The sequence below is a fragment of the Martes martes genome, assembly GCF_963455335.1.
Source record: "Martes martes genome assembly, chromosome: 4".
Lineage (NCBI taxonomy): Eukaryota > Metazoa > Chordata > Mammalia > Carnivora > Mustelidae > Martes > Martes martes.
Window position 1 is genome coordinate 56,371,690 of NC_137891.1, and position 26,502 is coordinate 56,398,191.

At 40.1% G+C, this 26,502-nt stretch overlaps 1 protein-coding gene across 1 annotated transcript in view; it reads left to right on the forward strand.

The window, feature by feature from the left end:
* The window catches only part of PEX2 (peroxisomal biogenesis factor 2), a 96,206-nt gene that overhangs the window by 63,747 nt on the left and 5,957 nt on the right, over positions 1-26,502 (forward strand). Inside the window, exon 3 of the transcript XR_013966736.1 lies at positions 22,241-22,336. The gene's annotated coding sequence lies outside the window, so the exon portion shown is untranslated. The remainder of the gene's footprint in view (positions 1-22,240; positions 22,337-26,502) is intronic.

The window sequence follows — 26,502 nt, forward strand, 5'->3', positions numbered from 1 at the left end:
GGAATCCCAATTATTCTAATGTTGTGTCGTCTTATGGTGTCACTTATCTCTCGAATCCTTTCCTCGTGTTCCAGTAGTTGTTTGTCTCTCTTTTGCTCAGCTTCTTTATTCTCTGTCATTTGGTCTTCTATGTCACTAATTCTTTCTTCTGCCTCATTTATCCTGGCAGTGAGAGCTTCCATTTTTGATTGCACCTCATGAATAGCTTTTTTGATTTCAACTTGGTTAGATTTTAGTTCTTTTATTTCTCCAGAAAGGGCTTTTATCTCTCCGGAGAGGGTTTCTCTAATATCTTCTATGCCTTTTTCGAGCCCGGCTAGAACCTTGAGAATTGTCATTCTGAACTCTAGATCTGTCATGCTACCTATGTCTGTATTGATTAGGTCTCCAGCCTTCAGTACGGCCTCTTGTTCTTTTTTTTGAGGTGAGTTTTTCCGCCTTGTCATTTTGTCCAGGTAGGATTTGCTTTCTCCTGCTGTGGAATTCCGCTGTTCTTGGTGACTGAAGTTGGTTTTGGATGGTTTCTTGTTGATCTTCTGGGGGAGGGGCCCGTTGTAGTGATTCTCAAGTGTCTTTGCCGCAGGCGGAATTGCACCGCCCTTGCCAGGGGCCGGGCTAAGTAATCCGCTCGGGTTCGCTTTCGGGAGCTTTTGTTCCCTGAGCGCTTTCCGTAGAGTTCCGGAGGACGGGAATGAAGATGGCGGCCTCCCAATCTCTCGGCCCGGAGGAGCCGAGAGCTTGGGGTTCCGCTCCTCAGTGCGCTCTCAGAGCAAAGCGCCCAATAGCCCCGCCTCCCTGGCTTGCGGTCGCGCCTCGAGGAAAGCAGTCAATTGTTGGAGCTGGAGAAAAGCGCCGGGTCGCTTTTGTCTCCGCGGCCTGCGGCTGCGCTCCGAGCCCACCCAGCCTGCGACCGGCACAAGGTAACCCCGGGCTTAGAGCTCACTCCTCGGCTTTGTCGCTATAGCCGGCTTCCCCGCTCTAATACCTGCGAGCTCTGCGGCACTCAGACACCCCCAGTCCTTCTGTGACCCCGCGGGTCCTGGGGTTATGCTGACCCCGCCTGGGTTTCCCCCCGGTTTAGCCTCTGGAGCGATGTCTCCCAGTGGAGCCGACTTTTAAAAGTCCCGGTTTTTTGCTCCGTCGCTCCGCCGCTTGCCTGGTGCCGGCCCCTCCCCCCGGGGTCTATCTTCCCGTCGCTTTGGATTCACTTCTCCGCAGGTCCTACCTTTCAGAAAGTGATCGATTTTCTGTTTCTGGGATTGTTGCTCTTCTTCTCTTCGATTTCCCGTTGGATTTATAGGTGTTCACAATGGTTAGATAAGCTATCTAGCTGATCTCCTGCTACCTGATGTCGTCTCAGCCTGCTACTTCTCCGCCATCTTGACTCCTCTCCTCTCCTTTATTTTTTCTTGTCGCATAGCACTGGTTAGGACTTCCAGTATAAAGCTGAGTAGATCCCCTTCTTCTCAGTCTTCAAGGGAAAGTGTTCAGTCCCTTGCATTTGGTGCAATACTAATGATAGGCACTTCAGATTGACTCTTCCTTTCACTTGTTCCTCAGGAATCATCTCCATGTAGAATATCTCACAGAAGTGGTAACATTTGCAATGGATGGTTCCTTTCCTCCAGCTTGATGCACGGAATACACTCCTCAGCTTCTGCAATCCTGTGGCATACCACAGGCTGCTCGCTGCTATGGATACCTCATATTTGTCTGGAAATTCTCTTGGACTTCTTTTAAAACAACCTTTGAGGATGCCTGGGTGACTCAGTTGGTTAAGTGTCTCCCATTAGCTTAGGTCATGATCCAAGGGTCCTGAAATCAAGTCCCACATTGGGCTCCCTGCTCTGCCAGGAGTCTGCTTGACCCTCTCCCTCTGCTTCTTGTGTGCTTTCTCTCTCTCTCTCTCTGTCAAATAAATAAAGTCTTTAAAAAGAAAAAGTTACCAAACTTTACACTTTAAATATTTTCAGTTTGTTGTATGTCCATTTATACCTCCATAAACCTAATAAAAGGAGAGTGATACTTGGTACAGACGAGGCAAGGTGCTGCTATGTTGCACATCGCTAAACTGTTTGCTTAGATATAACTGGAAAAAAGAGGGAAATAAGTGATCCTAAAAGATGTGAGGCACACTTGAGAGATACAATGATCATAAAACAAAGAACCCCAAACAGTAATGTAGACAGAGAATACAAAGAGTAGTAAAAATTTGCAATTATTTTCACCAGACTTAGCGCTATAATACATATATTACACACATAAACATTTTAGTAACATTTTCTTGTAATAAATCCAATGGTAGGTAATATTGTTAACTCTGTCATAAATATGAAGAAACAGAGACTCAGAGAGTATTAGCTTGTATATAAGTCAGGGTTGTATAGAGAAATAGAACCAATCAGAACTGATTCACATGATTATGGGGGCTGACAAGTCCCAAGATATTTAGTGTGAGTGGGCAAGCTGGAGACCTGGGAGATCCCAGGGTGTTGTTCTAGTCTAACAGCCAGAAGGCTTGAGACCCAAGAAGAACTGATGTTTCTTGGAATGCGAAGTCAGGAAAAAGCTGATGCCCCTGTTCAAAGGCAGTCAGGCAGGAGGAATTTTTTCTTACTTACAGGAGAGTCAGGTTTTTGTTCTGTTCAGGCCTTTACCTGATTAGATGAGGCCCACCCACATAGGGAAGGGAAATCGGCTTTACACAGTTTGTCCTCTCAAATGTTAATCTCATCCAGAAATATCATGGGCACACCCAGAATGATGTTTGACCAACACCCTGTGATCTAGTCAATTTGACACATAAAAGTAACCATCACAACTGGTAAAGGCTAAAATATTTATAAAAGAAGTAATTTTGAGAAATATCTGTAACGTTTAACTATGGACAGATACAGAGAGTAGCTCAGAGGGATGAGTAGGAAAAACCCTAGCATTAAGAAAGAACTTTTATTTAGAGAGTAAATGTTGGTACATTTATATATGTTGATAGATGATCCAGAAGAAAGATAAAACAATTATGTTCAGAGGAAATAATATAACTGCAAGAGTGCAGTCTTGGGAAGGTGAGTCACTGAATTGATTCCATGATGAGCTAATAGGCTGAGACCTGGCATTAGAACTGCATTCAAAGCGCATTTAAGCTAAGGACTATCATATCCTTCCAACCTCTTCTTTATCACTCTCTTTTCCCACGTTAAAAATATGAATTATTGTAGATACCCTGGTTTTTTCATTGCTCTGGATCCTTGCTCTTCCTTTAACTTCACATAAGAGCATCCCTCACATGGCTCCCACAGACTGAACTCTGTCCACCTCGCTCTTCAAACCCAGTTCCAATGTCCTGCAGCTTCCTCTGTGCACCTTCCTCCGTGCACCTTCCTCCAACTTCTTGAGATCAAGCCTGCTACTCTCATCCTTCGTACTCTGAAAACACTTCACACGTGACCCTTTACAGCTCTGATCACATTACACGGAAATGTTATCTCTTTATCTGCTTCTTCTATTAGATGGTTGCATCCTTGAAGATTGGACAAATATTTTCTTTTCTAATCTCTTATCAAACCCACTGCCCACCATAGTGTTTGTTCTCAAAATATGTATCAATGAGTGAAAACATAGATAAAAGGTAACTGACTCCGCTGAATCTCAGAACAAATTTACATGTAGAAAGAACTTCCAACATTTGATAACAACTTAGTGGGGAACTGCCATACCATTTCAAAACGTGCTGCTGCAAGCACACGAAAATAGAGTGCAGAATGCCCAGGGCCAATAAGACAATGCCCCTAGCACTAAGACCAGCATCTCCAGCATTGCCTGATCGCTCTTGCAAGTGTATGGACACTCACTCTGTCTTCCAGTATCAGATGACCTCTTGAGATGGCATGAGTGTCCCTAGGCTATTAGCAATTCTGTTGAGGGAGGTTGGTTGGTTTTCCAATGAGCTATGTAGAAAGATGAAATGGACAAAGGGTAAAGGACCAGCCTGAGACTAAAGAGCGAGCCCATATATGAGCTCTCTCCTCTGACCCCATTTGCGTGTTTGGAACATAACCCTCTTTACTTCAGCAAAGCAGCTAATAGTTTAAACACTTTACAGTAACAAAGCAGAGAATATTAACAATGTTTTTCCCCAGTAATAGGCCTTTTCCATGGGTGTCAACTCCCTGTTGCAATTTTTCTCAACAATGAGAGAGAACTAATGAAAAATGTTCTCTCTCTCTTTCCCTCTCTCTCTCTATATATATGTATGTGTGTGTGTGTGTGTGTGTATATATATCTTCTTAGTTCTAAAGTTGATCCTAGTATGCCATGCTCAATGTGAGCCTTAGACATCCTGTTAAAGATTTATAGCCAATTTTGAACTTGCCACTGAAGCTGTCTACTTCCCATCCTATTTCTCTGGGCTAGCAGACCTATAAATAGTTCACATGCAGGTTTAATTTTTTAGTCTATTTCCTTATCAAATTCTTGGACTTGGAGCCTTCTCCAAGGGCTGAAGTAATCAGAATTGGACTTAGGCAATGGGAAATGATGCTTACTTGGCATAGGTGTTCCTGGAACATCCTCTCCCATCTCCTTATTCCCTCCCTTTGTCACCAGATTTTCTGCCGTGAAGAGTCCTTGACTTCTCAGAAGTGAGCTGCTCTGCCGTTATGGGGGTCTGTTTAGCAACTATACTTTTGTGTGATGACCTACAGGGATCCTGAGTTCATTTCATTTCTGTTATAGTCAAAACCATCTTTGTATATGCCTATATTTAATGGTTTTCTCTTGGGACTCAAGTAACTCATATTTTATGTGAGGTAACTTAATTTTATGATGTGTCTGGTATAAATAGTTTTTTTGTTGTTGGTTGTTGTTTTTGTTTTTGTTTTTGCTTTTTTTTTTTTTTTTTTTTTTTTTTTTTGCTTCTCTACTCCTCTAAGACAATAACAATTTGATTCCCCACCTATGGTAATGTTAATGTAATTTCCTAGACTTTAAGTACATCATTTCTGTCTGTTTTTTTAAAATATTTTATTTATGTATTTGAGAGAGAGAGAGAGAGCATGCACATGAAAGAGAGAGAGATCATGAGGAGGGGCCAGAGGGAGAGGGAGAAGCAGACTCCCTGCTGAGCAGGGGTCCTGATGTGGGACTCGATCCCACAACCCTGGGATCATGACCTGGCCAAAGGCAGCTGCTTAACTGACTGTGCCACCCAGGAGCCCTCATTTCTGTCTGTTTGTAATGATAATCTCATTTGCTGAGCATCGGGTTGAGTGCAGTGTTTAATACTGACTGACCCAGCACCACTAACTTCAAGGACAGCTTTGTCTGGGTAACCAGTCACAGACAAAGAGGGGAGCAAGAAATGTTCACAGTGGTATCTCATCTTTGTCACACTTGCAGTTGATAAACTGCCTCCCATTTAGCCTCAGAAACGTTGTAAGACTGCCTTTGCATCCGGGTGTAATGGAGCATATTAGATTTCCATTCTAAGTTCTGTGAATCTCATCTTAGTAAAGGTCCTCAAACTATATGAGTTTGAAAGTCACAAAAAGAAATACCTAAAAGCTCCCATTGCTTGTCATTAACAATACCCATAAACTCCTTCCCACTACTGGTATTGCTATCAATCAGAGAAATTAGTGCTAAGAAAAACGCCGTGCTCAAAAAAGCAGACCGCGCCTGGAAGAGTTCATTCCAGTTCCATTGTTCTTAGGTACCATGCTGCTCTAGCATAATAGCAATGAAGTTCCATTTCTGACATCGTGCATTTTAACTAGAATGTTTTGGCATTCTGTTTTACTTGCTACACTCCTGTCTAAGGGAGGGAAAAAAACGGATCCTTTCTATTTTGCACAAGAATGAATGTCATTCTTTAGAAGTCACTTTAAAAAGAGTTCATCAAATTCGATTTTATAGAATCATATATACCTACAAAAAAAAAATGCCCAGAAATACATGACCTATGCTAACTTGTAGTTTTTATTTCAACTCTTTCCAGCCAAGATCAATCCATCTTCTTCCACTGATCCTGTACGATACTTTTACCAAATCTCTTTGGGTATTCCTATAAAAATCAGTCTGGGCACAAAGGAATTTCTGAATTCTGATTAAAAGTATTTATGCTCCCTTAATGCAAATACTGGAATATCATCAGAACACTCGTGATACTCTGCACTCTACAATCTTCTTTTCATCTCTTCTGACAGTGCAGCATTAGAGTTTACTCAGTGCCTGGGTGAGCTAGGGACTCACATGAAAGCTCACGAGCTGAGTTTCAAGCTAAATAAAACAGAGGTGAGGATCTTGGGAGTAAAGGGTTGAAAGGAAACCAGGGACATTAGTTAGAGAATGTTTAAACATGGGCATTTTCTTACAACTGTGCTCCCAAAACCTTAGAACTCAGTTACAATAATGCTCAGTGCTTGACCCCAGAGAAATTGTCCTGTCATCTAGACCCTGGGAATCAAGCAATTTCTCATAGTGTGCCTTGTTCATGCTTCTGTTCCCTGTTAATTACCATTTCCCCAAAGATGCCCCCACCGGGTTGCAAATTACTCAAAGGTGGGGTCCCTTAGTTTCACTTTTGCATCTCTTGGGTTTAGTATGATGACTGGCATACATCAGAAACCAGTGCGTATGTGGTGAATGAATAGATGGGTGGATGAATGAATGATTAAATGAACGAACACCCTGGCCAGGTCAATAAGTGGCTCGTGTTCATCCCAACCTTCAGCACTGTACTGAGAAATCTTTTGATTCTAACTGTGAAAAAAGCTTAATAAAGTGTATTGCAGCTTCACACTTAAATAACACCCAGGACAACAAAAACCAAACAGAGCCTGTGTACTACGAAGGATAGTTCTCCTTCAAGGGCTTGGGCAGACACAACCTCACCAAAGGGTGCACAGCATGCTGAAGTGAATAAAGTCTGGATCTCTGCCCTGATATAACCCCTTGGTCATGAGCTTTTGAGCAGTGTGCAACATGGAGACCCTATCAAGCCCCAGAGAGACTTACTGTGGAGCACCACCCCACCAAAACCCCATTTGCTGATCTTTATAACTTCGTAGGGAATTGTTCTTTGCAGATAGAATAATGATTAGTATTAATAGATCCTCAATGGCTGTTTAAGCTATTGTTCTCCAAGGTTTATAATTTTTAAATTGCTGATGTTTTCAGTTATAAATATATGTTTTGTGCTCCAGAGCAGTTTTTCCAAGGAAGAAATTGAAAACATTAAACAAGGATTCTCCTCTGATTTACCAAAGAGACTTCTGGACAAACGACCATGCTGATCAAGAAAAGCTGGGGCACTTCGATACTAAACGAACGAACATTTAATTGAGAATTTACTGGAAAATTAGTTACATTCTACAGTTAAGAAAGCATGTGGATCCCTGGAAGCAAGGCCAAGGTCACCATGAGGTGTGTCCCGTTCTTTCACGATAAGCAGCATTCTCAGTGTGCCCGTGTTTATGTTGCGTAGCATTGCACAACACTTCACTGGAAAACCAGGAGGGGGTGTGCTCTCCATGATCCAAGAGAAGTCCAATCAGTTTGGGTACTCACAGAAGACACACTCTGCTTTTGATCGTATGAACAAGTTACCCCAAGTTAAAAGAACAGTTCTGAAGTACTTTCAGCTACTGTGCCAGCAAAACAGCCTGGTGACATATCCCATCACCAGCAAACGTTGCCCGCATAGCCTGAGGTAGTGCTCACAAGCAGAGCGCCTAGGAGCAAACAGGTAACCAGCTATAGGTTTGGTTTTCAGGTTAGGTCATCTGTGTAACCCATGCAAAACAAACGAAAGTAATGTGCTTAGATGTTTCTACAGGAGGACCAACATTAATTGTTAATCTAGAAGGCCACAAAATAAATACAAGGTAATTTTGGAAAAATAAAAAGAAGCAACAAATACTCGAAGCAAAGGAAATTAAAGCGCCTATCGTCCCACAATTTGGAGGTAACTACTGTGATAGGCTTGGTGTATGTTGCTATAAAAACTAGCTCGAACACTGCATACAATTCATAATCTGGTTGTTGAAATTAATGATATACCACAGACAGCTTTCTATGGGCATAGTCCAATATCTATCCATAGCACTGTTTGATGCTCTAGTTGTTCTTGTACAATATTTCATTCTTCCTGATGATTTATATGTCATCTTGAATTTTTAATCAGTACACTCTTTACTGCTGAACATTCAAATAGTATCCAGTTTTTCCCCATTATAAACATTGCTTGAATAAGCAACTTTGTAGTTCATAAATTGAACCTTGTGTTTTCTTAGGATGAATGTAGCAATGTTGGATCAAACATTATACATAATATAGTAGCGAATTTGACCTGCTCACCAAAATCCGTCTTCTTCTCTTCATCTTGGGCATAGCCAGGTTACATTTCCATGTCTACACTGCAGTTGTACGTGATCATGAGAATGAGCTTCAGTTCATGTCTGTCAGAGCAACAGTGACTCTCACAACCTCTTACATGTACTTCTCCATACATATTTTTTCCTTTTCAGTTCTTTGGAGTGACAGTGTTCCTTGGGACAGGTTGGAAGCCCTGTATTTAAATTTGGCGAGGGGCACCTGGGTGGCTCAGTTGGTTGAGTGTCTGACTCTTGATTTCAGCTCAGGTCCTGATCACGGAGTCCTGGGATCCAGCCCCACGTCGGGCTCCATGGTTCAGCAGGCGAGTTCGCTTAGGATTCTCTCTCCCTCTGCCCCTCCCCCTCAATAAATAAAATAAATCTTTAAACAAAGTTAAAAATAAGAAAAATAAAGTTGGTGAGGCTTCTGTCAGCCTGGATGCTGGCAGGACTGTGTAGAGAAGTGCTCTACTCACATGGTCACTGACTCAACACTGTTACATGTACAAGAAATAAATCTCCATGGTGTTTGAGCTGTTATGTGTTTGAGGACCTACCTGACACTCTAACTGATACATGCACTTTAAAACTTTTATAATATTTATTGTCAAAATGACATCCAAAATAAATAATTTCCTAATTTATTGTCCCAATAATCTATCATCCCAATAGACAATTGGGATTTTATTATCTTTTGAAAACTCTTTATCAAACAAGTGAATAATGATATGCCCTTGTTCTAATTTGCCTCTTTAATTATTAATGAGGTCAAATGCTTTTTCACACATTCATAAGTAACTGCAATTGAAATAAAATATTGGATCTTGTTCTCCAATCACTAACTATCCTAAAGGTAGTGTTAGTAGTAATATTGACTTCCAGCAAATTGGAAATTGGAAAGTATTGCAAATAGAGCTTCCAATATTAAAAAGAAATAAGGAAATAATATTAATTTATTTAAAATCGCCCTGTTCTAAGGAATTAAGGTGATAGATTTATTATTTTCTATGAGAATTTAAGGTTAACATAATAGCATAAATTATGGGAAAATAAATTTCATGTATTATTATTGACTCATGATAACTAACCATTTTATTCAAACAGAACAGAAAATTGAACATAAACTAAGCTTTTATGATTAAAACAAAGGACCTTCAAGACACATATTTGCTAATTATTTTTTTTAATCTCATCCTTAATAATTAAATGTTGTCTACTTATTATCGAACACACATGTACAAATCTCACGTTTAAAGGGAATAGAGGCAAATAAAATTCTTTACTAAATAATGAAATTTTAATTAATCCATCCCCTCAGTATTTTCTGTTGCTTGATGATCTTCTTTTCATTAGGGCAGCCAAACCCTGCTACCCTATAATATCCACAGCCTTCAGTCAAAAACAAACTGTGACTTTCTTCGAAATAAGCTTGCCAAAGCCTAGCCTAAATTCACTCGGGACTTAAGGCACTAAGATGAAGCCAGAGTAAGACTTTTGCCCTACTCCTCAAGACCAGAGCCCCTCCTGGTATGAAAGAGTCAGCAAGGAAACATTAGGCACCTGTAGTCCCCAGCACTGGGGAGCCTGAGCCTTCAAAATCGCTCCATACATATCTTCATTTGTCCAGGAGTGACAACAACTTGGTAGGACCAGGAAGACTAGAAAGCCTAAGAAGCCCATAGCCTTTTTCTAGGGAGTAGAAAGAATCCCAAAGTAGAGAAGATGTCATAGACTATTTAGGTCAGAGGTCACAACTGGCGCCTGTGGTGGACCGAATAATGACCCCTTCCCCCAGTGCTACAATCCTAATCCCTGGAATCTGTCAATATGTTAATTTACATGGCAAAAAGAAATTTATTTTTTATTTTTTATTTTAAGATTTTGTTTATTTATTTGAGAGAGAGAGCAAGAGCAGGGAGCCCAATGTGGGGCTTGATCCCAGGACCCTGAGATCAGAACCTGAGCCAAAGGCAGATACTTAATTGACTGAGCCACCCAGGCATCAGGAAATTTAGCTTTGATTAAAGGCCTTGAGATGAGGAGATTGTCCCAGATTATCCACAGAGTCCAGTTTAACCAATGAGTCTAAATGTGGAAAGCCTTTCCCAACTGTAGTTAGAGAGAGCTATGACAATAAAGAAGGGCCAGAGAGGTATGACTTTGCTGGCTTTGAAGATAGAGGAAGGGGGCCATGAGCCAAGGCAGGTGGGTGACCTCAAGAAGCTGGAAAAAAGCAAGGGAACAGAATCACTGAGAGTTTTCAAGGAGGAATATAGCCTTTCAACACATTGATTTTAGCCTGGTGAGATCTATGGCAGACTTCTCAGTTACACAACTGTGAAATAATATATTCGCACTATTTTATGCCAGTGAGTTTGTGATAATTTCTTACAACAGCAATAGAAAACAATTATGGCCACCCACAGGCTAGTTATGGCCTGTGGCTGGCAAGTTTCACATTAAAACGTTCTGCCTACTTTCTTGAAAACTCAGAAAATCTGTGAACATCAGTCCACATTTGCACATAGAAGTATTTCACCAGAATGGAAAACACCCTCCTTCTCCAAAAGGACAATTTGTTCTCCAGATCATCATGGTCCTCACAATCCACCTGCCTCTGCTACCTCTTTACCCCTCTTGCTGCTATTTTACCTCTTTACCCCTCTTGCTGTTTTTAACTTGCCACATCAGTCTAAGCCTATGGACTCAAAATAGCCTCCCATCATTTACCGGCTACTTAGCATTACATGAGAATAGTAGAATAATTCCACTGTGGCCGAAGAATATCTTAGAGACTGTAAAGTCTGTAGGTAGACCTACTAGGTTTACCATGCCAGGGGAGGAGTGCAAGGCTGCAGCCGGGTACAAGAGCTGAAGGAATCGTGCAGTCAGTCACAAATAAAGGACCAGGCAACAAGAGCAAAAAAAGACAGCAGGAATGAGGGCATGTCATCAGACTCCAGCAGTTACCCTTCTCCACGCTTTGGCAATTATGTAAAGAACCTTCCCAGAATTTAGGATTCATGACACCAGAGGAAAAAGAAACACTAAATTGACTAAAGATTAATTTTATTCCAGGGGTGCCTGGGTGGCTCAGTGGGTTAAAGCTTTTGCCTTTGGCTCAGGTCATGATCCCGGGGACCTGGGATGGAGCCCCACATCAGGCTGCCTGCTCAGCGGGGAGCCTGCTTTCCCCCTCCCCCTTCTCTGCCTGCCTCTCTGCCTACTTATGATCTCTGTCTGTCAAATAAATAAATAAATATTTTTTAAAAGATTAATTTTATTCCAGACTGATAAAAGAGAGCCTAGTAAAAATTAAAAAAAAAAAAATTAGTGGAGTGTAGTCATGTAAAATAATGGGATTCATAAAACAAAGGTTAATAAAAATAGTTTGGGGTTTATCTGTTATGACAAAATAAAGTATAAGAATACAGATGGTGCAAATTATAGTGTAGAGCAGTACACTGAACTGAAAAGTTCCATATGTCATCGTGAGATTTTTTCCTCTTTCATACCACACACAGAAGAGGATATAAAAAGATTAAAAAACAACAACAACAACTTTAGCCCATTCCTCTTCCTTCTTTGAGATCAGGAACAGGGCAGAGGACAAAGTCAATCTTCATCTGTATTAACTCTTTATTCATCTTATGGCAAAAAGTGTTTTAGTGTTATTTTAATATTAGAAATTAGGTTCAGATGGATAGATAAAGAAGATGTGGTATATATATATAAAATATATAACATATATTATATATATTTTTTACATATATATAAAATATATAATGGAATATTAGTCAGCCATAAAAAGGAATGAAATCTTGCCATTTACAATGATGTGGATGGAGCTAGAGAGTATTATGCTAAGCAAAATAAGTCAGTCAGAGGAAGACATATATGGAGACACAGAGAAAGAGATGCAAACCAAGAAACAGATTCTTTTTTTTTTTAAGATTTCATTTATTTATTTGAGAGAGCACGCATGTGTGAGAGAGAGAATGAGCAGATGAGGGGCAGAGGAAGAAGCAGACACCCCCATGAGCAGGGATCCTGTTGTGGGCTTCGATCCCAGGACCAGGATCATGACCTGAGCAGAAGGCAGACACTTAATCAACTGAGCCACCCAGGTGCCCCAAGAAACAGATTCTTAACTATAGAGAACAAATTGATGGTTACCAGAAGGGATGTGGGACGGGGGGGCGGTTAAACAGGTGGTGGAGATCAAGGAGGACATTGGACATTTGTGATGAACACAGGGTGTTGTAGGGAAGTGTTGAATCACTATATTTGTACACCTCAAACGAATATAACCCTGTATCTTAACTATACTGGAATTAAAATTTAAAGCTTAATAAAAAATAAAAATAAAAGAAATCCATTTCAGTTATTAATTCAAAAAAATTTTATCTCCTGAATGTTACATTTACATCATATTTTTTCAATAAACTTTAAGATGAATTTCATATCCAATGCAATACATGTGAACATGGTAAGTGCAAAATTTGTTGAATTTTGACAAATGTATGAACCCATGAAACCATCCCTGCAATGAAACCAGGAACACTGCATGCTACTGCTACTTCTGGAAGTTTTGAAACTCAAATCCAATAAAAGGTTTTTAAATCTAATAGTTATTTTTTATTATAGCAAAGGGGGATAACAAAAAATAGTTTTGCCCTTCGGGAGTCATGTTCTAATTCTAAAATTTCCTTTTTTTAAAAAATGATTTTATTTATTTATTTGTCAGAGAGAGCACAAGCAGGGGGAGCTGGAGAAGGAGAGGCAGACTTCCCGCTGAGCAGGGAGCCCAATGCGGGACTCGATCCTAGGACCCTAAGATCATGATCTGAGCAGAAGACAGACACTTAACTGACTGAGCCACCCAGGTGTCCTTAATTCTAAACTCTCTTAGTAACTTCTAAAAAATGATAGAGAGGGATTATCACCTATTTATTAACTTTATTTAAAATTAAAATACCACATCTGAGGTTGGATAGATAGATAGATATGTATATGACTTTAGATTGCTGTGATACAGATGCTGCATCCTTAAAATCCATAATACACGGCTAAAGAATCCAGATTCCAAATGTGGACCACGACACAGCAGCAAATGGTAAGCAACATCACGCAGTATCCCCATAGTCTGTTTATTAGTGTTTCTTTCCTGCTAGACTGCAAACTTCCTGCAGGTCATGGCCATTTTGCTCACAACAACCGAATTATTGCTAATACATGGTAGCACTAAACAAATATTTGATGAAGGAATGAATGGAACAAGTGCCCAAACTGAAAACTACCAGCTCAGGTTCTGGGGGAAATTACTTGTGTTTTTCTAATTTAATGCCAGAAAAGCTTGAGTATAAGAACACATGCTGGGGAGCAGGACATTTTTCTATTAGATGCTTTCTTTATCCCTACATCTTTCAGACAGGTGGAGGGCATGTGCTCCAGGAAGGAGAGTGGGATGCTGGGTGTCAAGTCTCCAGGGTTTAATTCCCAACTCTGAAACTCACTAGCTTCAAGGCCTTGGGCAAGTCACTTAACCTCTGTTCCAAACAGAAATAATACCACCTCCTCCCAGGAGCACACCAAGGCACGTTTGATTGATGGCTAAGCTCTTGGAGTCTTTGATGAAATGTGCTGACTTGCTGCCAAGTATTACTACTGCTAATAATAATAATGTTTTTCTAACACAGTCCCACAGAGCAATATAAATCTGTAACAAGGGACAGATCGCTCCAACAAAGCAAATTGTGACCAATTCTTTTTGAAAGAAGGATGATAAGCTTAATTCTACAATGGCGTCATTTTCTGTACTCTGTTCTCTCCTTATTTATAAGGAGAACAAGTTGTCATGTGTCTCCATGATATGTATAGGCTTCTTTGGAAAGGGAAAATCAAGGGGAAAGACAGCAATCAAGCACAGACACAGTCATTTCATGGAAATATCATGTTTCTTGGGTGGGTCGATCATCTATATAAAAAAAATAAAAAATAAAAAGGTAATTAGGAAGCCAGAAATCTTGTCGTTTATTATCTCATCGGTTGCACAGTTTTATTTAAACTCAGAAGGAAATTTAAGGAAACTCCAATCCATCAATTTGATTTCAGAACATCTATTTCTTGAAATGGAAATATTATTCTATAGTACTTACGAACTTTTCTCTTTTCCTTTACAATATCTAGTATGATTTTTAAGTATGATTTTAATAATAAGATTTGATTAGATAGTTTTCCAGTTATAAAATAGTGCATATTTACCCTGAAAAATTTTGGACAAAGGTATAAAACCTGAATGGATAAAAATTGGGATATTGCTATAATATACTAATTAAAAATGTGTTCTCAGCACAGAGTGCTAAGGTTCTACCCCATGTCTACCACTGTTAGTTTGAGTAGACCTCTGAATTTCTATGTACTTGGTTTTATCTTCTAAGTGGGACAATAAAGCCTATCTTCCTGGTTGTTTAAAGAATTCCGTTAAATTAAACAGTCCATGTGAAGCACTTGGAAGAGAGCCTGGCACAGAGCACACTGTTCATGAAGCTACTGTGATTATATAATTACTCATAATCCCTAAATTTAAGGACAGTTTTTTCAAAGCCCTTTCTATGTATCTAAAACTATATATAAAGTATGTAGCTTCTTTTGCAGAACTGAAATCTGTTTGCCCACCCCCCCATTCATACATTGAAATCTAATCCCCAGTGAGATGGTGTTAGGAGGTGGGTCCTTTGGGGTTGATTAGGTCATAGGGTGGAGTCCTCATGAATGGGATTAGTGCTCTTATAAAAGACACCCCAGAGAGCTCTCTCAGCCTTCTGCCATGTGAGGGCACAACAAGAAGACAGCTGCCCATGAACAAGGAAGCAGTTCTTCATCAGATACTGAATCTGGTCGTGCCTTGTTCTTGGACTTCCCCGCTCCCAGAACTGTGACAAATAAATGTTTGTTGCTTTAGCCAGCTAGTCAATGGCATTTTGCTGTAGCGGCCCAAACAGACTAAGGTGAGATCATACTGTACAAACTGTTCTTAACCTTCTTTTCATCACTTCGCACATTACAAAGATTTTGTCAGGTTATTAGATATTTCTGTGCATTTATGGCACAGTTGTTTAGGGCTCTGGGTAGGTTTGTCATAACCTAAAAAACCAACTTCTTATGTCAACCATTTATGTTGTGCTCAAATTTTCTTTTCATAGAGAATGCTGCAAGTGACCAACATTCGTGTACACCTTAGCTCTGGGATAGATCTTTAGAAGTAGACTTTCTGAGAAGGGAAGGATATGTGTACTTTTAAAGCTTTTGATATTAAATTGTCCTCCAGAAAAATTGAGACAGTAGTAGATATTTCACACTAGTGTAATGTTGTCTTATTAAATCCCCATAAACATATATGGTTTCTTTCTGCATGAGATATGCCTAGGATACTCTTTTGGGGAAGTCAAGAGGCAGAGGGATAAATGAAGAGAGAGGAATATAGATTGAAAGAGTGTGGATGACTTTTGTACTTTTTCAAGATCAGTTTCTACTGAAACAATCTATGGATGGGCATCTCAGATTTACAAAGCTTAGTAAAAACTGGCAAGCATAGACCCTACCCTTCAACTCTATTTAGAAGATTTTTTTTCCCTCTTTTTTTCTTATTGTGCATGATACCAAGGCTATTTTGAAATAGCCATATTTCGAGATTATTTATCTTACATTCTTTTAATTTACTCATCTTACAATATTTGTTAACAGAAAGCCAAGTTATCCTTTGACATTTTCCCCATTCCAGTAAGATGTAAATCTTGACAAAAATACGATACAACTAAAAGGTAGTTATATAGTAGCAACCTGACATCAGCTTTTATTTTTCGACTCACTAACTCATCCGTGCCCACCACTTGGCCTCTTCACCTTTTCTAACCTTGCTTTTTCTTCTCTGAACTGCTCTCCAAAAAGAAGACACTCATTTTTAAACTAAGGTTATGTTCATTGAGTCTAGAAGTAAGCAATATATGGTTCACTCTGGTGGAAGAAGAAAAGAGAATAGGGGCTCAGTTATTCGAATCGAGTCCTGTCCCTGGATGTTAATGTATCCAACACCCACATTTAATGGAAACATTCTTCATGTATTGCAATGAACAGTGTACATCTAAATTCTACATATAAAGCTGTAATTTCATTGAAGGATTCTAGTGACATTGACAAATGATGTCACCAGTAAGCTGTGCTTGAATTACAACTTTAATTATTTACACCTGGGTCTACATTACTCCTGTATTATACCTGTCATAGCACTATCTTGTCCTGGGCCTGCTAACAGGACCGTGATGATAATTTATTCCAACGGTGGGTCAGGTAGAACAGCACAGCAGCATTAGTCAACCACTGTACAGAATGGTAAGACTAATGTGGGACCGGTCAGAGTGTGAGCATAGAATTTACACAGGAGCTGTTTTGCCAACTCCCTTACCTAAGGAAAAGAGAGTTTTCTGGGCTCTTGAGAGAGTAGCACCGCTAACCTGCTAACCCAAAAGTAGAAAACTGTCTGTCATTCTTTTTCTCTTTCTCCCACACTCACCCACCACTCTCCACCTCTCTTTTTCCCTCTGCTCCTCATCATTATTTGATTTACAGATACCTCTGAGATTACTTTGATAACAACAGGAAACCTAGAAGATATATTTTAGATATTTTCATTTTGAACTCATATGTACATTTGACCAGACCCCTGTCCCTTTTAACAAGATCACCTTGTTTGTCACTAGTCCTATATAAAAGGCCCCAGGAGAAAGTAATCTGGTCCGGGCACATAAAGGTGATTGAGAATTTGGATCCATTTTATCTACCCAATATATGACTTAAAGGAAATCCTCAACTTAAAGTTAGTTTTACTTATTAAAGAATAATTATATGGCACAAATGAAATTAAGCATGATGTTTTGACTTAAGTGTATTAATTGCAAAGCTCAATGCCAGATAATGGTATTTTGGAGAATGACTCCTACATAGTAGGGATGTTTATGTACCTTTTCAAGTACTCTCCCATGAAGATGAAAGAGATGGTATGGGAAAAGCTCCAAATGGACATTAATCACAACTAGCATTTGAGATCCCTAAGGACCCCGAGTAATTCAGGAGACCGCCTGAATGGAAAGAAGTTTATTGAAAAGGAAACACACCAGCCATCTACGATCCTATCAGCCATATGTGGTAGAAAACATTTTGAAATTAGCTGGTGTATAACACAAATACGGATTTTTTTTTAAGGTTTTATTTATTTATTTGACAAACGGAGATCCCAGAGAAGCAGGCAGAGAGAGAAGGAAGCAGGCTCCCCGCTGAGCAGAGCCCAACGAGGGGCTCGATCCCAGGACCCTGGGATCATGACCTGAGCCGAAGGCAGAGGCTTTAACCTACTGAGCCACCCAGGCGCCCCCGCAAATACAGATTTTTATAGTGGTTTCAGCTGAGAAATAAGTACTCTCAGAGAAAAGGTACATAAGACTAATTTATTTTCTTGAGAAAGAACGTAATAGAGGGAGTCTAGAAAGGAAAATACAAACATGAAAATAGTAATTGAGTTAGGTAGTTGGGATTATTGATGCTTCTTACTTATTTCAAAAAAGCACAGGTTCCATTTGTGTTCCAACAATTTAAAAAAAAAAAAAGTGTACTCCAAAATCACTATTTCTTTCTTTTTTTTTTTTTTTAAAGATGATCAAGCTATCTTTTTTTTTTTTTTAATTTTATTTATTTATTTGACAGACAGAGATCACAAATAGGCAGAGAGGCAGGCAGAGAGAGAGAGGAGGAAGCAGGCTCCCTGCTGAGCAGAGAGCCCGATGCTGGGCTCGATCCCAGGACCCTGGGATCATGACCTGAGCTGAAGGCAGAGGCTTTAACCCACTGAGCCACCCAGGCGCCCCCAAAATCACTATTTCTAAACTGCAGGTGCCCTTTCGTCTACCTTTTGAGATAAATACAATTTATTAGAACAAAACCCACTGCATAAAGCTCTAATTTTACAGAAAACAATATCATACTTCTGTACAATATTATGTTTTCAAAGCACTTTCAAGAAGAATCTAGAAAACGTTACATATGAATTGCACTCTCACTAAAATATGCAGGGACTAAAAATCCCCAGGGACTATTTTCTAACTTGAATTAAAAATGCTATAGTTTATAAAGTAAGATATGCCTTACAGATGGGCAAGAATAAAAATCAACATTAGCTCTAGATGGCCAATGTGACTTATTTTCCATACGACAAATATTGCAGTGCTAAACGAATGTCTACTCTGCCTTTTGCTACATTATTTACATTTAATTACCGAGGCAGAATATCAGAAACATTCTTGTGATTTGGTGAACAATTCTCTACCCAGCTTCTTCGTTGTTTAATATTAACGCGATTTTTTAACAGCCAAGTCTAAAGTGTTCATCTGGCCTCATGCTCCGACGAGGGAACTTCTTAGAGACTCATACCTTTGGACTGTCCCACTCCCCAGCTGACTTATGCCTTCTTATGGGATTTTCTGCCTGACGGGTTGGAAGAATACAAGGCAATTCCAGTTTCTCTCTTTGAAGCTGCCTGTCTATGGAAAGTCTATGTTCTGGTCTGTTCTCTGTACATGCTAAGCTTCTTAGGTCAGGAGGCTTTTCCAGGGGTGTCGTAGGGTGGCCCGGCTCACTGTTAGCCAGGGACAAAGTATAGAGAGTGAAGAATTAGGAAAATGCACACCTAAGCCGTATCCTTCAGCTCAGGTTTTTATCAGTAAGAAGCGAATATTTTGATCTTCATCTATGTTCCATGGTTACAGAACATTACTTATCGAAATTAGAGTTTCAAGAGAAGAACGTAGTGATACACAGTCTATTAACCTTGAGAGATGGACACAGGGACAGATATTCAGGGACCAAAATGGCATGTGTTCATCTTTACTTCTGATGGGACAGCTAGGAGACTTAATTACTTAGCACTTGATAGGTTTAGGTCTTGTAGCGTTGTACCTTGGCACACCGACGCAGCATATATGTGGCTATTTTTGTCCAGTGGTGTAACCAGTTACTAGTGGGGACAGACCCCAGTAAGCCATCCGGCTTGACTGCGTGTGTCACTGCTGCTGCCCATGAATCCCACAGGACCAAGTTGGCCTAATATTGTAGGTGAGGCCCAGAAAAGGATGAGCAGATCATGGAAAAAGAGATTGTTTTTGTCAGATATCACCGGGCAGACTCTCTAGGTACCACTTGTGTGGAAGGATTTTAACTTCATTGTGTTTTTTTTTTTTATTTTTTTGTTTTTGTTTTCATCAAGGCCTTCCAACTAGGATGTTACGTTTCAGAAGCAATTAGATTCTGTTTGAGCAACAGAGCTTCATAGCAGATACAGCTACGAATCTGAGAATCTGAGTCAGTCTTTTTCCCCATCTTCGTTTAGTGTCGGGGTGGAAATATGAAAGGTTCAAAACACGTATTCATGTGGTTTGTGTCCAAAGAGCTCTGCCCAACCCATTGCCTTCAAGGGACTGGACCCAGACTCAGAGGGCTAGTGATTGCATCAATGAACAACACCCAGTAGAGGAGCCCTTGTTAAATAAGGGATGGATCAGCTTTGCTTGAGGTGGAGAAGCAACCTCATGGCATTTATTCAAATCTAAGCTAAGAAGGGAAATAAAGGTCTGTGCCAGGAATGCCCTGTCCTTAGGAACCACATTTGTTAGGGTAACAAGGAAGAACTGAATTGCTTTAAAAACTATCAGAACATGATCATTGGGAGAATGAAAGAGAAAAAAAGAAAGCTTAGTGAAGGGGAAGAGAGAGATTTTCTTATGGGCAATACTAAGCTCTTAGGGAAAAGGGTAGCTCCACATAAACAGGAAAAATGGACCTTGGAAGCCAGTCTGGGCAAATAGGGAGGGCTCAGTTCTCCTCTGCATCTCCCAATGTCTTCCGTGTTATTCCCTATGCTCCACAAGTAAGTGAAACCATATGATAATTGACTCTCTGTGCTTGACTTATTTCACTCAGCATAATCTCCTCCACTCCCATCCATGTTGATACAAAAGTTGGGTATTCGTCCTTTCTTTTTTTTTTTTTAAAGATTTTATTTATTTATTTGACAGAGAGAGATCACAAGTAGGCAGAGAGGCAGGCGGGGGTTGGGGGGGTGGGTAGCAGGCTCCCTGCTGAGCAGAGAGCCCCATGCGGGGCTCGATCCCAGGACCCTGAGATCATGACCTGAGCTGAAGGCAGAGGCTTAACCCACTGAGCCATCCAGGCATCCAGGTATTCCTCCTTTCTGATGGAGGCATAATACTCCATTGTATATATGGACCATATCTTCTTTATCCATTTGTCTGTTGAAGGGCATCTTGGTTCTTTCCACAGTTTGGCCACTGTGGCCATTGCAAAAGCATACACTTTTCAAACAAATGTGTCTACTTCGTCCACTCCATCCCCACATCAAATGACCCCACCCAGGATGCATTCTCTCATCAGAGGATCTCTAACCTGGCACCGGACTTGAATACAAGTTAGAGGAAATCACAGTGTCTGAGTCTGGATTCTGGGACTAAACCACATGACTTTAAAGTTTAGTTACCTTGTGTACCTGATAGATATTTTTGGGTAAATCATTTAAATCCTGTGCCTCAGTTTCTTTAGATATATAATCTGATTATTAACACTCCTCCCTTGTGAGATTATTGTAAATATTAAATAAACTCAGATGATAAAATTCAAAGATTTGCTCATAATACGTAACAACAGATGTTATCTTCCCTGCACTTTGTCTTATCTGTATCCTTCCCAGCATTCTACCTCCGAAGACAGAGAATAGCACCGACAATCACCGGAGCCCATCTGGATGTGCGGACTGATGCCTTAAACGTGGTCCTCTAGCCTTCTCTTATATACCTACTAGCTAGATAATAGCTGATTCAAGCCCTGAGGAGTGAATATTTGCAGCTTTAAGGATAGGCCTCTCCCAGGTTTTCTGCACCCAGGCTCCTTCAAGGAGAATCATTCAAGTGATCTTCTGGAAATTCTTCCGCCCTTCCTCTGACAGTTTTCTTTGAATCCCAGCCACCGTTTCTGATAAGTGACAACTAAAATGTTCTCTCCAATTCCATCTATAAGGACCGCTAAATCCAGGTGCTTCACCTTGCGCCATGCATCCTTCCCTGACTCCTAGATTTTCCTCAGCTCTTCATCTCATCGAGTCTCAAATAAGTCAGAAACTTTAAAGTCAACAATAATATTTCCTTCTACCTTAACTTTTCTGGAGTACAGGGACATGTCCCTTCTGTTCTCTGTATCTCCGAATTCATTCCAGGGAGACTGTTTTGTTTTCACAATTCGCTTAAACTTGTCCCTTTCTTTTTCTACCACCTGAAAAGCTCCTTCCCTTTGCTGGCTACGCCACTTTTCTTTTCTGACATTTTCTGCTCCTGGGAATCGAGCCTTGATCCACAGCCACTAGCGCATCCACTAGGAAGTGTGAATTCAATAAACTGCAAGTCTGCAAAAGCATGCACTTTTTTTTTTCTCTTTTTCTTTTTTTTTTTTAATGTCAGGAAAATCCAGGAGTCAGGGAAGGATGCATGGCGAAAGTATTGGGCCTGCCTAAGCGTTGAGGGACATGCTTCTCAAAACTCCAACATCAGTTTTGCTCAGCCATCTGCTGGAGGTGATTGTCCAGGCAAAACAAATGAAATCAAGGAGGTAGAGTCACAGGCCTTCCTTTTGGTATCAGTAGGAGTAATGACACTAACTCATAAAATAGGATGGACAGGGCAGTAAAAACACTATCTATGATATTGAAATGATGGATACTGTATATGTTATTATTCTTTTGTCCTAATTCATAGAATGCACAGCACCAGGAGTGAATCCTAAGGGAAACTGGATTTTTGCTGATTGTGATGTATCAATACTGGTTCATCCTTGGGGGAAAAAGGATTCTGGTGAGTGATATATATATATATATATATTTTTTTAAAGATTATATCCATTCATTTGACAGACAGAGATCACCAGTAGGCAGAGAGGCAGGCAGAGAGAGGGGGAAAGCAGGCTCCCCGCTGAGCAGAGAGACCAATGCGGGGCTCGATCTCAGGACCCTGAGATCATGACCTGAGCCGAAGGCAGAGGCTTAACCCACTGAGTCACCCAGGTGCCCTCTGGTGAGTGATATTAACAATGGGGAGGCTACGCTTGTGTGAAGAAGGGTTGGTATTTGGGAAATCTCTGTACCATCCTCTCGATGTTGTTGTAAACCAAAAACTGCTCTAAAAAACATGTCAAAAAAAAAAAAAAAAACTCGAAAGGAACCTGTGTGATTAGGACAGAAGAAACAATGTGTTCAGCAAAGGGGTACTGAATGCAAAGAGGCCACAAGGTGATACAAAATGGGAATTTAAATATGATAGGAGAGAAAGATGACTCAGCAAAGACAGAAAATTTCTAAACTTTGCAGCAAAAGAGTGATATTGTAAGTGCTACTTTCTCAGAGGACACAGTGCATGGTGCCTTTATTCTCCAGTAGAGTAAATATCTGCATCGAACTCAGAATGGGAGAGCCCTCCCAGTTGACTTCATGTTCACAAGCTATAAATTCCGTATATTCATATTGGACTTATTGGCAATGAAGCCATGGAATCCTACTGAGTTTCTCCTGAGAGCTGTCACAAGGTCTAGATTTCTACCCAGTACTCCTATCTAGTAAGATGTTTTACTTGCATAAAGCCCTCCAAGGCTTGGCCATTTGCTTGTGCTTCAAACTTGCCTGGATGTAGGACAAGTGCTGGGATAGTCTTTAGACCCTTCACTTTGAATGTGAAGCGAAAGGTGGAAGACAAGCTGTTGAAAGCAGGAAGCTCAGAACAACAGTGGTGGCTTCCCAAGGCTTCTGGGAGTTCTTCTGAGAATTACCTACTTGGCTTTGCTCTTTGTGACTCTTCACGAGTCACACTTCTAGATTTCCTGGAAATGGTCTTTTGATTTTCTCCTGCAGCCCTAGAAATTGTCATTGTGTAAGTTTCTAATTGTTAAGCATAAGTTTCTAATTCCATATAATAAATAACATTTTAATGGAACTAATGTGGAGAGGCTTCTGTCCTGACTGATAATTCTGATGTCGAAATTAGTCAAATTCTGAGGCTTACGGGAATTTTATTCAGGTAAGAAGGCAGCCCGAGATGGGAGTAGTAAAGAAATCCCAGCTCTACTCAGGTATTAGAGTGAGCTGTCTTTGGCTATGAATGACTAGACTGTGAAAATTTGGTGATAGAGATACTTTTTGGAATTTAACAAGTTTCTCTTGAATTTAAGGTGGCTAACCATATTTTCTTTTGATTCGCTTAAATTTTGCTAATCTTTGATTTATGTAGAAAAGACAATAAATTTAATTTTTGATAATTTCTTCCTGGTAATCTATAAGGGCATTTATGCTAAATAATGTAATGGGGCTGGGCAAATTTAGAGATAAGAAATGATTCAAAAGTAGATTTTTTTTAGGCAGGGCCTTAGAGTTAATTTCGTTAATACTGTGTTTCCATTCAGAGTCTTTTACATACAAAAGTGTAATTGCCCAAAGAGGTTCTAGAAGGGGACACAAAGAAAGAGTAGTTCATAGGAGGTATTGTAGTTTCTCAAGGTAAAGCTAAGGCTCCCTGATAAGCTATTGTTTATTTACCCCAGGGGATTTGCCTCACCCAGGCTGACCATTAGACACTATGCCATGACTCGTGAGTTGCAGAAGGCAGTGATATCTCAAACACTACTCTCTGAGAATATAGAATCTTCTCCTCTCTGGAGGGGAATTAATAACCATTTTATTTCCATGGCTCTTCCACTAGAATAACATTCTATATCTCTATTCCTCATCACCCTTGTCTAGACTACTCATCGGGAATTCTTTCTTGTCTGTCCCTTTCGTAAGGCAGCGAGAGCTACCTTACTGGTGAGTTTGCTAGAAGGCACGCTTCTGAGTTCTTTCTCTTTGGGTTCCTGGTCCAGAGAGTGTCATGAGGTGAGCTTATTGGAGTTTATTGATGCAGTGATGCCCTTGATGAGAACTGTAGTTAAGTAGCTCTGCATGTAACTAAGTGGCAGGTACCACTAACACTTCTTATGTGAAGGATTAGGAAGCTCAATGTGGTCACTCATCTAAGCCAGGTCTTCAGTATGGCTCGGGCAGTAATATGACTGATATTTTGCTCTCCAGGATTTTGAACTTCTCAAAGAAAATATTACTACAACATGAGGTAATTCTCTTCAGTGGAAAAATGTGTTGTAAGCATCAAACTCTTCTGTAGTCTTACTGGGAGTCTCTGTTTAGTTTCCTTGCTGCTGACCAGACACGTTGTTCCTCAAACTCTTTTCAACTCAAGTACAAGTCATAATGGGAAATATGGTTTACATTGTGTTTTGGCCCATATACAGGGAATCAGAGTTTTCATAAACTTTTTTTTTTATATTAAGCCTACTATCTCTGATATTTTCTATTTTACTTCATTTTTTAAAAATGATGGTCATGGCCCCTAAATAAATTTCCTGACCTAGTAATAAATCACTAGCCACAGCTGAAAAATGCCAGAGCATCATATGTTCATGTACTAGGAAAGAAGAGACTTTGGGAGCAAGTTCTAGATAGAGATGTTGTTTAAAAGACAATATCATTTTCCTTTCATGCAAACATTTGTAATGATGTGCTTTGCTCTCCAAAAGAGAAAACATTATATGAAACTCAGGTGTGAGTCTCCTTAAAGAGCTGACGACAATCTTGAACATTATATATTTTTTTTACTTGTTGAGTTCAGGGCACTATAATTTACAGCCAGTTGGACAGTGTTGCTTAATAGTTGCAGAGCTGCATATCTTTCCGGCTGGATCACATGGTCTTTGAGGGCAGGGACCATAAATTCTCTTTCTCTGAAATCCTTCATTCATACTTAATATGTGGCAGACATGGTCCCAGACTTCGAGGACTACATAGTCTAGTTAAAGAGCAATATTAAACTCTCCTTATTAAGAAAACTTGTCATGTGACCAAGAGCCAATTTTTTTTTTTATAGAGTCACAATTGAACTTCTGAGAGTAATGTGTAAGTAGTTGAAATCAAGTGCAGTTAGTGCCAATTTTGAGAATATGCAAATTCTGGATTGACTTTCAAATGACTGACAGATGATTGGGAGGCCTCTGTAGAGGTTATACTTCCTGGGTCTTGGCACATCACCTGTTTAAGAAAAGCAATTTCACTGTGAAGACTCAGACCATCTTTCTCCTAGATGTGTGCTTTGAACCAATTATAATTTGGTGCCAGAGAGAACCAGAGCTGAAGCTCTGACGTACTGGTACAGCATCACTAATCCTTACAGATCAAGGAGAAAATAAAGAGTCATTTGTAATTTGCAGGGCTGATCGAAAGAGTGCAGAGGCATGAGGTTGCCTTTAATAAATTATTTAGGTAATTGGCTAGTTTGGGGTAAAGAAAAGGAACCCAAACCCCAAAAGAATTATGTCCCAAACTAGTCTGATCCTAAGAATCACAAAGAATGATGGATAAGAGTTCATATTCTAAGATGAACTGTTGATCGGAAATAATAACCTAATTGGTCTAGAGTAGGGCCCGAGGTTGGGCATCACTGGTCAAAGAATAGGTAAAATTAATAAGTATATTCCAGTAAGTGTCATGTAAAAAGCAGTTATTCCTCACCAAACACTATGGTGTATGGGACATTGCTTCTATGTTGTACAATTTCATCTTGACAAAAACTCTATGAAGGAACACTCTGACCTCCATTTCACAGAGGATGCTCAGAGCCTCAGTTCGTGCAGCCAGTAAGGGGAAGAGCCCAGACCTCTCCCACTTCCACCCCGGTGTCCCTGACCGTCATGTCAGTCCCCAACACCTGCAAAGAGGTGATGTTCTCCACAGTTTAGCCTCCTATTTAGGATCTTGGGCTCTGGACTCTAATAGTCCTGAAACACCGTCCGTGTTTCACAATTCATCAGCTGTCTGATCATAGTAAATGGCAGTTTGCTCATCTGTAGAACAGTGATATTAATAGTATCTACTGTTACTAGAGGTGTGAGGGCCAGCTGGAAATATATTAGAAAAAGAAAGGTG